A 12,961-nucleotide genomic window follows, 5' to 3' on the forward strand; every position below is an offset into this window, starting at 1 on the left:
CTCTCTCCCTTTCTCTCTCTGAAATCAATAAAGACATATTAAAAAAAAAAAAAAAAAAAGCCATAGGTGGGGCATAGTTTAACACAGTTTGTTTCCAATACGTAATTCTTCACCAACTCTTACCATTTTCCATTCCTTTCTCTTTTTCCTTTCTCTCCTCCCCCTCTTCTGTTTCTACCCACCCATTTTTAAATTTTTTTCCTTTCTTTTTTTCTTGCTAGTAAAAACACAATTTGTAGCCCTTAAAGATAGTGCTTTTAACTTCTGGTGATAATCAGGACTGGCAATGTTACTTACCTCACACCTGCTCCTTCCTTTAATTCAAAAGCCATTTCAAAGCTTATGTCCTCTGGGGTTTTAACTTTAAAGAAGGTAATTATTGTTCCGTTTTCATACAATGAAGTCATCAATATGAGAACTATATTCTTGAGGTTTTCTCTCTATTTCAACTCCCAAATGTCTTCACTGATTGACTTGCAACAATACAGAATTATTTCATTGCTGAGGTATCTCCCACACTTACCACCAAAGCCTCTACAAGATACCTGAGTACCACAGGGTCAATTGCATTAGCTATATTTTCTTATTTTATGTATTCCTGATGCTCTGAAATTTGAAGCCTGGGGGACCCTGGGAACCTACCTTCCCAGGATTAACTAATTCCAAGACATAAGAAAACAATTTGCCTGCCAGCAAAGCTTTGATGTGCAAAGGAACCAATCCCTGAGTCTATACCGCCCACTCAGCTGTCCAGAACCCTGTCCCTAGCCCTTCAATACAGGGCCAGGTACCAGACAACTGGAGATCAAATCTATAGTGCAGAGTCTGCAGAGACTATTCAGACTGTCCTCTTATAGTTTGTACACTTTGCTCACCTTGCTTAGCCCGTTCCTTCCCTGCTTCCCTAGTAGTGGCCCTTCCTGGACTGACCTGTTTCTAGAAGGCCACAGTTATAATGAAAATATTTTCCTTCATGGCATTAATTTTCATGTCTGTGTGTCTTATTTGTCTGCTCAGAAAGAGTCTGGGTATGTTTTTTAGAACAACTGGTGCAGCAGCAAGCAGAATGGTTTCACACCAGAGGAAATGATAGTATATCCTTAGACGGCATGGGCTCACCAACTGGACCCAACAGAGGAGCCGCTGCCAAAGGGCACTGCTGGTTGTGGTCATACTTGCTGCTTGCCGGCTGCTGTGCTGTGTTGTTTTTTTCCTCAGGTATAGCCGTGATTTCCAGCCTAAAATTGGGGAGCTCAGGAAGCTGTGGTGAGAAGCCAAGCATGATGCCGCTGCAGTGGGAGCACTGCAGCAGAGGGCCTGGAAGGTAGACTGCAATATCAAGACTGGGCTCCTACAAGAATCTTTTCTCACCACAATAGTGTGAAGATAGAAATTACTAGCAAAAGAAAAATTGGAAAATTAACAGCATGTGGAAATTAAACCACAACTCCAGAACAACTAATGGGTCTAAGAGGAAATCATAAGAGAAATCACAAGGTATCCTGATTAAAAAACAAAATGAAAAAAACAAGTCAAAGCTACTATGATGCAGCAAAAGCAGTTCTAAAAGGGACATTTATAAGGAAAACCGCTATATTAAGAGTGAAAAAAATCTCAAATAACCTAACTGTAACCTCAAGGAGTAACAGGGCGAACAACATACTAGGCAAAAAGGAGCAGCAGGAAGAAATAATACAGATTAGAGCAGAAATCAATGAAATAAAAACTGGAAAGACATTAGAAAAAAAATCAACGAAATCAGAGTTGCCTTTTTGAAATGATAAAGTCGAAACCCTTTAGTTAGACAACCAAGATAAAAAGAGGCAAGACTCAAATAATAAAGTCAGAAGTGAAAGAGGAAACATTGCCATTCTTACCAGGGAAATGCACCATTAGAGACTGCTAAAACAATATACACCAAGAAACCGGGCAGCCTGGAAGAAGCGGATAAATCGTTAAGTTTGCAGCTCTTTGTTTCGCACGCTCCTTCCCGAGAAAAACTCCGAGAGGGCCCCGCTCCCTCGCTCGCTCCCTCGCTCGCAGGTCCCCTCTTCCTCTCTCTCTGCCTGCTGACCCAGCAGGCCGCTTCCCCAGGTGGCCCTGTGTGACCTGCCAGGCCTCTGGTTTCCAGGAGACAGTGAGTATAACGCAAACTTCTTCCTTCAGGGCAATCATTTTTGTGTCTGCGTAGCTCACTCTTCTGCTGCACCGAGTCCAGGGCACGTTTGTACAGCCATGGGCGCCGGGGCGCGCAGCGGAGCGCCCCAGATGGCGAGGCTGGGGCCCGAGACTGCCTGGGCTCTCCACGTGGACCCTGCAGCAAAGACCGCACCTAGCGGGCACTGCTGGCTGTAGTACAATACTAACTTCTTGATGGGTCCTGCATTGTTCTGTTTGGTCGGCTTGGGGTTTATTTTGTCGGATATCGCCATGACTTCCAGACTACAGGAGAGCGCTCCTACAGTGCAGTCCTCTGTTTTACTGCTCTGAAGAGCGAGGGCCTTGGGCGCCCGCAGAGCGCCAGGGAGCCCAAACTGTGGCTCCCGCAGTGCCAGTGACGCTCTGATTCGGCTACAGGGCTCGGAACCCACGACGCAGTACCCTGCAGCCTCGGTACCCTGGCAGCGTGAAAAAGCACTTGTTAAAATGGTAATATGGTGTTATTCAGGACTACAGCAATAGTACCAGGATGTCTGCAATTAGTACTTCGTGGTGGGAGAGATACAGCGCTTCATTCCTAATACAACAAGGGCAAGTGGGAATGTGCAGGCCAGGAGCAGGATGGGCATGAAAAAGGACTGAGAGGAAACATCAGGGACAGGGAAGGTCCTGCCTAAACCAGCCCAGCAGCGTTCCTGCTGAGGCAGTCCAGGGTGACCAGTTCCTGCCTGGGAATGGTGAAGCGTGCGTTTCTGATCTGATACCAAGGTTATCAGAACCAGAGGCTGGGGGATTCTGATGAAAACGATTTAGCAGCCCGGCCGGGCGTGGCTCAGCGGTTGAGCTTCGACCTAGGATCCAGGAGATCCCAGTTCCATTCCTGGTCAGGGCACATGCCTGGGTTACGGGCTCCGTCCCCAGTCGGGGCCGTGCAGGAGGCAGCTGATCAATGACTCCCTCATCATTGATGTTTCTCTCTCTTCTCCCCCCTGCCCTTCCTCTTTCTGAAATAAATAAAGACATATTAAAAAAAAAAAAAAAAGAAAATGATTTAGCAGAGTTCTTGCTAAAACTAGATTTAACAAGGAAGTACATAAACAACCTTAGAAGGAGGTCTGGAACCTTGACTAAAGTATGGTGAAGCAAAGTGTCTGTCACCTAAGAGTGCCTGGGTACACTATAGTACTGCATTTGACGGCGCTCCTGGTGCCGCATACAAAGCAGAGGTAAAGTACTGGATACAAAGAGGCAGGAAGTGTCCATACACTGCCACTGCAAAGAAAAAGATATTCAGTGACACTCATTAAAATAGCAAGACAGGCTTTATTCAGGGCCATAGCAATAGGTATGGGAACCCCTGCAATTGGGATTTTAGAGTGGGGGAGAGACTGGGCTCAGCTCCAAATTCAGCATGAGTAGTTCTAACTACAGAACTGAGAATTAATAAATGGGTTTAATTTAACCCACTAAGTTTGTGGCAATTTGTTAAACAGCAATAGAAAACTATTACAGTAATCACTGTGGATTCAATTATATTTATCACACAAGAAATTCACAAATATATCCTCAAAATTTTTTGAAAAATAGAAAAGTGGGATGACATCAAACTTTAAAACTTCCGCAAGTCCAAGAAAACAATAGAAAAAAAGGTAACCTATGGAAGGAATGAAAACAATTGTGAATTATAAGGGGTTTCCTGTCCAGCATACTTAAAAAACTTATACAAATGAAAAACAACAAAACAAATAGCCACATTTAAAAGGGAAATGGCGATTGAATAGCACAAGTAGCCAGCGAGTATACGAAAAGACGCTCATCATCACTAATCATCAGGGAAATATATATGTGGAAACCACAATGAGATATCACCTCACATGCATCAGGGTGGCAGCTATCAAAATAACAGAAAAAAATAATGTTGCAAGGGAAATGGAGAAGTTGAAACCCAAGAACACTGTTGTTAAGAAAGTAAAGCAGTGTAGCCATTATAAAAAAACAAAAACACAAAAATACAGTATGGAGATTCCTCAAAAAATATAAAAGAGGATATTATATTCTCTACCAATCTCACTTCAGGGCGTTTATCCGACAATACTCAATGTTGGATCTCAAAGAAATGTTTGGACCCCATGTTCATCACAACAGTATTCACAATACCCAAGAGATGGGGACAATCTGATGTCGATGCCTGGATAAGTGGAGAGGGAAAATCGGGTATATACATGTGATGGAACATTATGCAGCCACATCAAGGATGTATGCTAAAAGAAATACGCCAGTCATAAGAAAGAAAAATACCATATGAAGTATCTAAAGTAGTCAAAATCATGGAAAGAAAAGTAGAATGAAGATTACCAAATGCTGTGGAAGTAGAGAAGTGTTATTAGTGTTAATTGGTTATACAGTTTCAGGATTGCAGGATCAAAAAGTTTTAGAGATCTAGTGGAAGCAAATGTAGTTAATACTAATAAGCTATGCACTTAAAAATACCTAAGACGGTAGAATTAACATTATCCTCTACACAACAAAATACTGTATTGGAAAGAAATAATGGACAGAGAATGAGGGGACTATGAATTTGTATGGGTTTGTGTCATGGACTATCATCTAAGGCTCACTTGCCCAGGAGAAACAGCAATTAGCCACCATAAATTGGTACTAAGATTCAAGATTTACTCCAAGATCCTTAGTCTTCCCATGACAAGGACTTATACAGCAACTGACCAATGTTATACCCCAGAGTTCACCAAATCTATTCAAACTCCCCAATCGTAAATTCATACACCATGTTTATTTGCTTTGCTCATTCCTTTCCAGTAAAACCTTCATAAAGGATCCCTTTCTTTCTCTCTCTCGCTCAGCTAATCTTGCAGGACACTTCCCTGATGGCCTTGCATAGCCTGCCTTGCTTTCAGTTCTGAATGCTTTCTTTATAATAAAAACCATCTTCTTTCATGGCAATTATTTTTGCGTCTGCCTATTTCTGCTCAGAAGTCCAGAGAATCTTTCAGAACAATTGGTGCAGCAAGCAGGATATTGACACCCAACGGAGATGATGCACCATGGTACTGCTTGGGCTCACCAACTGGACCCAACTGCAGCTGCCACTGCCTAAAGGCACCTCTGGTTATCAGCATACATGTCGCTCAATGGCTGCTGCATGATATTGTTTTTTGTCGGGTAATGCCATGATTTCCCAGCCTAAAATGGGGGCGCTCCAAAAGAAAAGTTCTCATAGAGCTGCCCAAAATAGTGCTGCAAGGAGTGCCAAGCTGTGCAAAAAGGGATGACGGGTGTGTGTCTGTGATGAAACTGACTCAGCAGGATTCTTGTTAAAACTAGATATTACAAGGAAGATTTCAAAGGAGCCTAGGAGAGATTCAGGAACCTAACCACAATATGTTGAAATAAAAAATTCACAAGAAGTGCTATGGAAAGTCCACAGGGTATAATGCCAAGATACATCGGCCAAGGTACAAACTGTGGCACCACCTATGGTACCACTAGAGGCACTCAAAGGACGGTGCCATTTAAGACGTTGTGTATGAAGTTGCACACGAAGGCGGGGTTCGTGCCAACTATGGTGTTGACCTGTGGTGCCTCAAGTGCCACTATTAACGAAAAAATATTTAGTGACACTTGTTAAAGATAGTAAGACAGACCATAGATATTGGGACCACTGCCACTGTGACTTCACAGTGAGGAAGAGACTGGGCTCAACCCCAGATACAGCAGGAATGGGTGAGAATATATAGCCAAGGAACAGAAAATTGCATCAGGGAAAAGGAAGGTTCTGGCTAAAAAAACCTAACAATATTCTTGCAGAAGATGGGGCAGGGTAATCATATATCACCAGAGAAATGATGAAGGATGAGAATCCTGATCAGATAGATATCCGGGGTGATCAGACATGGAGGCAGGCAGGGAGGTTCTGGTGAAAATGATTTAGGAGAGTTCTTGCTAAAACTGTATTTTATAAGGAAGTGCATAGATGAGCCTAGGAGGTCAGGCAGCAAGCCTGACTAAAACCTATAATGAACCAGTGAGTGCCAAGGTGAGACCTGGAAGGCCCCGGTTCGCCTGCCTTACAGTGCTGGGGCGCATCTACCCTAAGGCGGTGACAAACAATCTCAGGTTCTGAAGTACATACACACTGTATAAGACTGAAGTCTGTCTTCGGTACAGTGTTCAGCGGGTCTGAAGTACAGTGTGAATACATCCGATGTTGTACACCCGCAATACAGTTAAGGGGTACACCAGGAACCGTGCCAAGTCCACCTGTGGTTTGGTAAGGAGCTCCTGGTGAAATTGACTTAGCATGTTTCTTGCTACAATTGGATTTTACACCAAAGTGCACAGATGAGGGTGGGAGTTTAGGAAATGAGCCTGAGTAAAATTCATGGCTGAGGCAAAGATACTTCATCACAAAAGAGTGCCCGGGAGACCCGTAAATCCCAGGGTGCATTTGCGTTAAGGCGCGGAGGATGGCAGTTAGGTTCTGAAGTGCGTATACCACATAGAGCTGAAATCTGCCTGCAGTACAGTGTTCAGCGGATCTGAAGTATACTGCAGACTACATCTGAGGTACAGCACAGTTGTACATCCGCAGTACAGTTATGGGGTACTCCAGGGACCGTGCCAAGTCCACCTGGGGTTTGGTATGGACATTTTGATGAAACAGACTTAGCACATTTTTTGCCCAAACGTGAATTTACAAGGAGCTGCATGGATGAGCGATGGAGTTTAAGGAGCGAGCATGACTAAATGCTATAATGAAGCGAAGAATCTTTGCCATAACGGGGCGCAGGAAGGCCTGGAAGTGCCGGGTTCGCCCGCGGTACCTGCAGCGGTGCATCTGCAGTAAGGCGCAGACGCCAATGGCACTCCCGTTCCGAAGCGCATACCGGGCATAGCGCCAAGGTCTGTCTTTGGCATACTGCTCAGTGGATCCGAAGCATGGTGCTGACTACGTCGGAGGGAAGGCGCTGCTGTACACCAGCGGTACGGTTATGGGGTACACCAGGTGCTGTACCAGGTCTACCTATGGTTTGATATGAAGGTTGTGGTGAACCAGACATAACACATTTTTTGCCAAAACAGGAATTTACAAGGAGATGCACAGATGAGCGCTGGAGTTTAAGGAGCGAGTGTGACTTACTAGTATGATGAAGCAACGAATCTTCGTCATAAGAGAACCGCGGGAAGACCTGGAAGTGCCCGGTTCGCCCGCGGTGCGTGGCAGCGGAGCAGCTGCACTAAGGTGCCAACGGACAAGCGCAGTTACGCTCCGCAGTACTGTCTTCAGTACAGTGCTCAGTGGACCTGAAGTTCCGGGCCGACTACATCGGAGGTAAGGCGCTGTTGTACACCAGCGGTACAGTTTTGGGGTACACCAGGTACTGTGCCAAGTGCACCTGCAGTTTGTTGTGGAGGTTCTGGTGAAATGGACTTAGCACATTTTTGCTAAAACTGGATTTTACAAGGAGGTGCACAGATGAGCCTTTGAGTTTAGGGACGGAGCGAGCCTGACCTAAAAGTATAATGAAGCAAACAATCTTTGTCATAAAAGAGCGCCGCGGTAATCCAGTAAGTCCCAGGGTGCATTTGCGCTAAGGCGCGGACAGGCAATCGCAGGTAGGTTCCGAGGTGCATGCACCAGAGAGAGCTGGAGTCTGTCTGCGGTCCAGGGCTCAGTGGGTCTGAAGTATAGTGCGGACTACATCTGAGGCGCGGCGCTGCTGTACGCCCGCGGCAGAGTTAGGGGGTACTCCAGGGACCATGCCAGGTCCACTTGGGGTTCAGTATGGACATTTTGATGAAAAGGACTGAACACATTTTTTGCCCAAACGGGAATTTACAAGGAGGTGCATGGATGAGCGATGGAGTTTAAGGAGCGAGCATGACTAAATGGTATAATGAAGCGAAGAATCTTCGTCATAAAAGAGCGCCGCGGGAAGACCGAGAAGCCCGGGTTCGTCAGGAGTAAGGTGCAGGGGTGCACTTACACTAAGGTGCGGACAAATAATTGCAGTGAGGTTCCGAAGTGCATGCACCATAGAGAGCTGGAGTCAGTCTGCGGTACAGTGTTCAGCGCATCTAAAGTATACTGCGTACTACATCCGAGGTGCCACACTGTTGTACGCCCGGAATTCAGTTATGGGATATTCCAGGGACCATGCGAAGGCCATCTGTGATTTGGCATGGAGGTTGTGGTGAAATGGACTTATATTTTTTGCCAAAACCAGATTTTACTAGGAGGTGCACAGATGAGTGTTGGAGTTTAAGGAGCCAGCGTGGCTAAGAAGTATAATGAAACAAACAATCTTCGTCATAAAAGTGTGGCGGTAAGACCTGGAAGCGCCAGGTTCGCCCGCAGTGTGGTGCAGGGGGCATCTGTACTAAGGTGCCGAGAACAATCGCAATTGGGTTCTGAAGTGCACACACTGTATAGAGCTGAAGTCTATCTGCGACACAGTGTTCCGTGGGTCTGAAGTACGGTGCCGGCTACATCCGAGGTAAGGCGCTGTTGTACACCAGCGGTACATTATGGGGTACACCAGGAACCGTGCCAAGTCCACCCGTGGTTTCGTATGAGCTTCTGGTGAAATTAACTTAGCATGTTGCTTGCTGCAACTGGATTTTACAACGCAGTGCACAGATGAGGGTTGGAGTTGAAGAAGCAAGCCTGAATAAAATGTATGATTGAGGCAAAGCTACTTCATCACAAAAGAGTGCCCTGGTACTACCTCGAAGTCCCAGGGTGCATTTGCGCTAAGGCGCGGACAAACAACTGCAGTTAGGTTCTGAAATACATGACCCTTATACAGCTGAAATGTGTCTTCGACCCAGGGCTCGGTGGGTCTGAAGTACAGCGCGGACTGTACATCTGAGGCGCGGCGCTGCTGTACGCCCGCGGCGGAGTTAGGGGGTACTCCAGGGACTGTGCGAGGGCCTGTGGTTTGGTGTGGACATTTTGATGAAACGGACTTAGCACATTTATTGTCCAAACAGGAATTTAAAAGGAGGTGCATGGATGAGCGTTGAAGTTTAAGGAGCGAGCATGACTTACTAGTACAATGAAGGAACGAATCTTCGTCATAAGAGAACCGCGGGAAGACCTGAAAGTGCCGGGTTCGCCCGCGGTGCGTGGCAGCGGAGCAGCTGCGCTACGGCGCCGACGAACCATCGCAGGTAGGCTCCGAGGCGCATGCAGGGTAGAGAGCTGCGGCCTGTCTTCGGTACAGTGCTCAGTGGACCTGAAGTTCCGGGCCGACTACATCGAAGGTAAGGCGCTGTTGTACACCAGCGGTACAGCTTTGGGGTACACTGGGTACACCAGGTACTGTGCCAAGTGCACCTGCAGTTTGTTGTGGAGGTTCTGGTGAAATGGATTTAGCACATTTTTGCTAAAACTGGATTTTACAAGGAGGTGCACAGATGAGCCTTTGCGTTTAGGGATGGAGCGAGCCTGACTAAAAAGTATAATGAAGCAAACGATCTTTGTCATAAAAGAGCGCCGTGGGAAAGTACCGGGTTCGCCAGCAGTTAGGTGCAGGGGTGCATTTGCGCTAAGGCGCTGATGGACAATCGCAGTGAGGTTCCGAAGTGCATGCACTGTGTGGAGCCGAAGTCTGCCTTCGGGACAGGGTTCAGTGGGTGAAGTCCGGTGCTGTGTCCGAGGTGCGGCGCTCTTGTCCGCCTGCGTAAAATTATGCCTGGCACCGGGACCGTACCAAGTCTCCCTGTGGTTGGTATGTAGGTTATGGCGACCAGACATAGCACATTTTTTGCTAAAACAGGAATTTACATGGAGGTGCACAGGTGAGCGCTGGAGTTTAAGGAGCGAGCACGACTAAAATGTATAATTGAAGCAAAACTACTTCATCACAAAAGTGTGCCCCGGTAATACCTGTAAGTCCCAGGGTGCATTTGCCCTAAGGCGCGGAAAAACAACTGCAGTTAGGTTCTGAAGTGCATGCACCAGAGAGAGCTGAAATGTGTCTTCGGTCCAGGGCTTGGTGGGTGCGAACTACACCTGAGGCGCGGCGCTGCTGTACGCCCGCGGCAGTTAGGGGGACCGTGTGAGGTCCTCCTGGGGTTTGGTATGGGCACTTTGATGAAACGGACTTAGCACATTTTTTGCCCAAACGGGAATTTACAAGGAGGTGCATGGATGAGCGATGGAGTTTAAGGAGCGAGCATGACTAAATGGTATAATGAAGCAAAGAATCTTCGTCATAAAAGAGCGCCATGGGAAGACCAAGAAGTGCCGGGTTCGCCAGCAGTAAGGTGCTGGGGTGCATTTGCGCTAAGGTGCAGACAGATAATTGCAATTAGGTTCCGAAGTGCATGCACTGTGTGGAGCCGAAGCCTGCCTTCGGGACAGGGCTCAGTGGGTGAAGTACGGTGCTGTGTCCGAGGTGCCGCACTCTTGTCCGCCTGCGTAAAGTTATGGCGGGCACCGGGACCGTACCAAGTCTCCCTGTGGTTGGTATGGAGGTTATGGTCAACCAGACATAGCATATTTTTTGCCAAAGCAGAAATTTACAAGGAGGTGCATTGGAGTTTAAGGAACAAGCGTGAATAAATAGCTTAATGAAGCAACGAATCTTCGTCGTAAGAGAACCGCGGGAAGACCTGGAAGTGCCGGGTTCGCCCGCGGTGCGTGGCAGCGGAGCAGCTGCACTAAGGCGCTGAGGGACAATCGCAGGTAGGCTCCAAAGTGCATGCAAGGTAGAGAGCTGCGGCCTGTCTTCGGTACAGGGCTCAGTGGACCTGAAGTTCCAGGCCGACTACATCGGAGGTAAGGTGCTGTTGTACAGCAGCGGTACAGTTTTGGGGTACTCCGGATACTGTGCCAGGTACTGTGCCAATCCAGTTACACCAGGTACTGTACCAAGTGCACCTGCAGTTTGTTGTGGAGGTTCTGGTGAAATGGACTTAGCACATTTTTGCTAAAACTGGATTTTACAACGAGGTGCACAGATGAGCCTTTGAGTTTAGGGATGGAGCAAGCCTGACCTAAAAGTATAATGAAGCAAACGATCTTTGTCATAAAAGAGCGCCGCGGTAATCCAGTAAGTCCCAGGGTGGTTAGCGCTAAGGCGCAGACAGGCAATCGCAGTTAGGTCCCGAAGTGCATGCACCAGAGAGAGCTGGAGTCTGTCTGCGGTCCAGGGCTCAGTGGGTCTGAAGTACAGCGCGGACTATACATCTGAGGCGCGGCGCTGCTGTACGCCCGCGGCGGAGTTAGGGGGTACTCCAGGGACTGTGCGAGGTCCTCCTGGGGTTTGGTATGGACATTTTGATGAAATGGACTTAGCACATTTATTATCCAAACAGGAATTTAAAAGGAGGTGCATGGATGAGCGTTGAAGTTTAAGGAGCGAGCATGACTTACTAGTACAATGAAGCAACGAATCTTCGTCATAAGAGAACCGCGGGAAGACCTGGAAGTGCCGGGTTCGCCCGCGGTGCGTGGCAGCGGAGCAGCTGCGCTACGGCGCCGACGAACAATCGCAGGTAGGCTCCGAGGCGCATGCAGGGTAGAGAGCTGCGGCCTGTCTTCGGTACAGTGCTCAGTGGACCTGAAGTTCCGGGCCGACTACATCGGAGGTAAGGCGCTGTTGTACAGCAGCGGTACAGTTTTGGGGTACACCAGGTACTGTGCCAAGTGCACCTGCAGTTTGTTGTGGAGGTTCTGGTGAAATGGACTTAGCACATTTTTGCAAAAACTGGATTTTACAAGAAGGTGCACAGATGAGCCTTTGCGTTTAGGGATAGAGTGAGCCTGACCTAAAAGTATAATGAAGCAAACAATCTTTGTCATAAAAGAGCGCCGCGGTAATCCAGTAAGTCCCAGGGTGCATTTGCGCTAATGCCGGGACAGGCAATCGCAGTTAGGTCCCGAAGTGCATGCACCAGAGAGATCTGGAGTCTGCGGTACAGGGCTCAGGTGGCCTGAAGTATAGTGCGGACTACATCTGAGGCGCGGCGCTGCTGTACGCCCGCGGCAGAGTTAGGGGGTACTCCAGGGACTGTGTGAGGTCCTCCTGGGGTTTGGTATGGACATTTTGATGAAACGGACTTAGCACATTTTTTGCCCAAATGGGAATTTACAAGGAGGTGCATGGATGAGCGATGGAGTTTAAGGAGCGAGCATGACTAAATGGTATAATGAAGCAAAGAATCTTCATCATAAAAGAGCGCCGCGGGAAGACCGAGAAGTGCGGGTTCGCCAGGAGTAAGGCGCAGAGGTGCACTTGCGCTAAGGCGCTGATGGACAATCGCAGTTAGATTCCGAAGTGTATGCACTGTGTGGAGCCGAAGCCTGCCTTCAGGACAGGGCTCAGTGGACCTGAAGTTCGGGTGCCGACTACATCGGAGGTAAGGCGCTGTTGTACACCAGCGGTACAGTTTTGGGGTACACCAGATACTGTGCCAGGTACTGTGCCAATCCAGTTATACCAGGTACTGTGCCAAGTGCACCCGCAGTTTGTTTGTAGGTTCTGGTGAAATGGACTGAGCACATTTTTGCTAAAACTGGGTTTTACAAGGAGGTGCATGGATGAGCGATGGAGTTTAAGGAGCGAGATGACTAAATGGTATAATGAAGCAAAGAATCTTCGTCATAAAAGAGCGCCATGGGAAGACCAAGAAGTGCCGGGTTCGCCAGCAGTAAGGTGCTGGGGTGCATTTGCGCTAAGGTGCAGACAGATAATTGCAATTAGGTTCCGAAGTGCATGCACTGTGTGGAGCCGAAGTCTGCCTTCGGGACAGGGCTCAGTGGGTGAAGTACGGT

The sequence above is a fragment of the Miniopterus natalensis genome, chromosome 8 (assembly GCF_054644295.1).
Source record: "Miniopterus natalensis isolate mMinNat1 chromosome 8, mMinNat1.hap1, whole genome shotgun sequence".
Lineage (NCBI taxonomy): Eukaryota > Metazoa > Chordata > Mammalia > Chiroptera > Miniopteridae > Miniopterus > Miniopterus natalensis.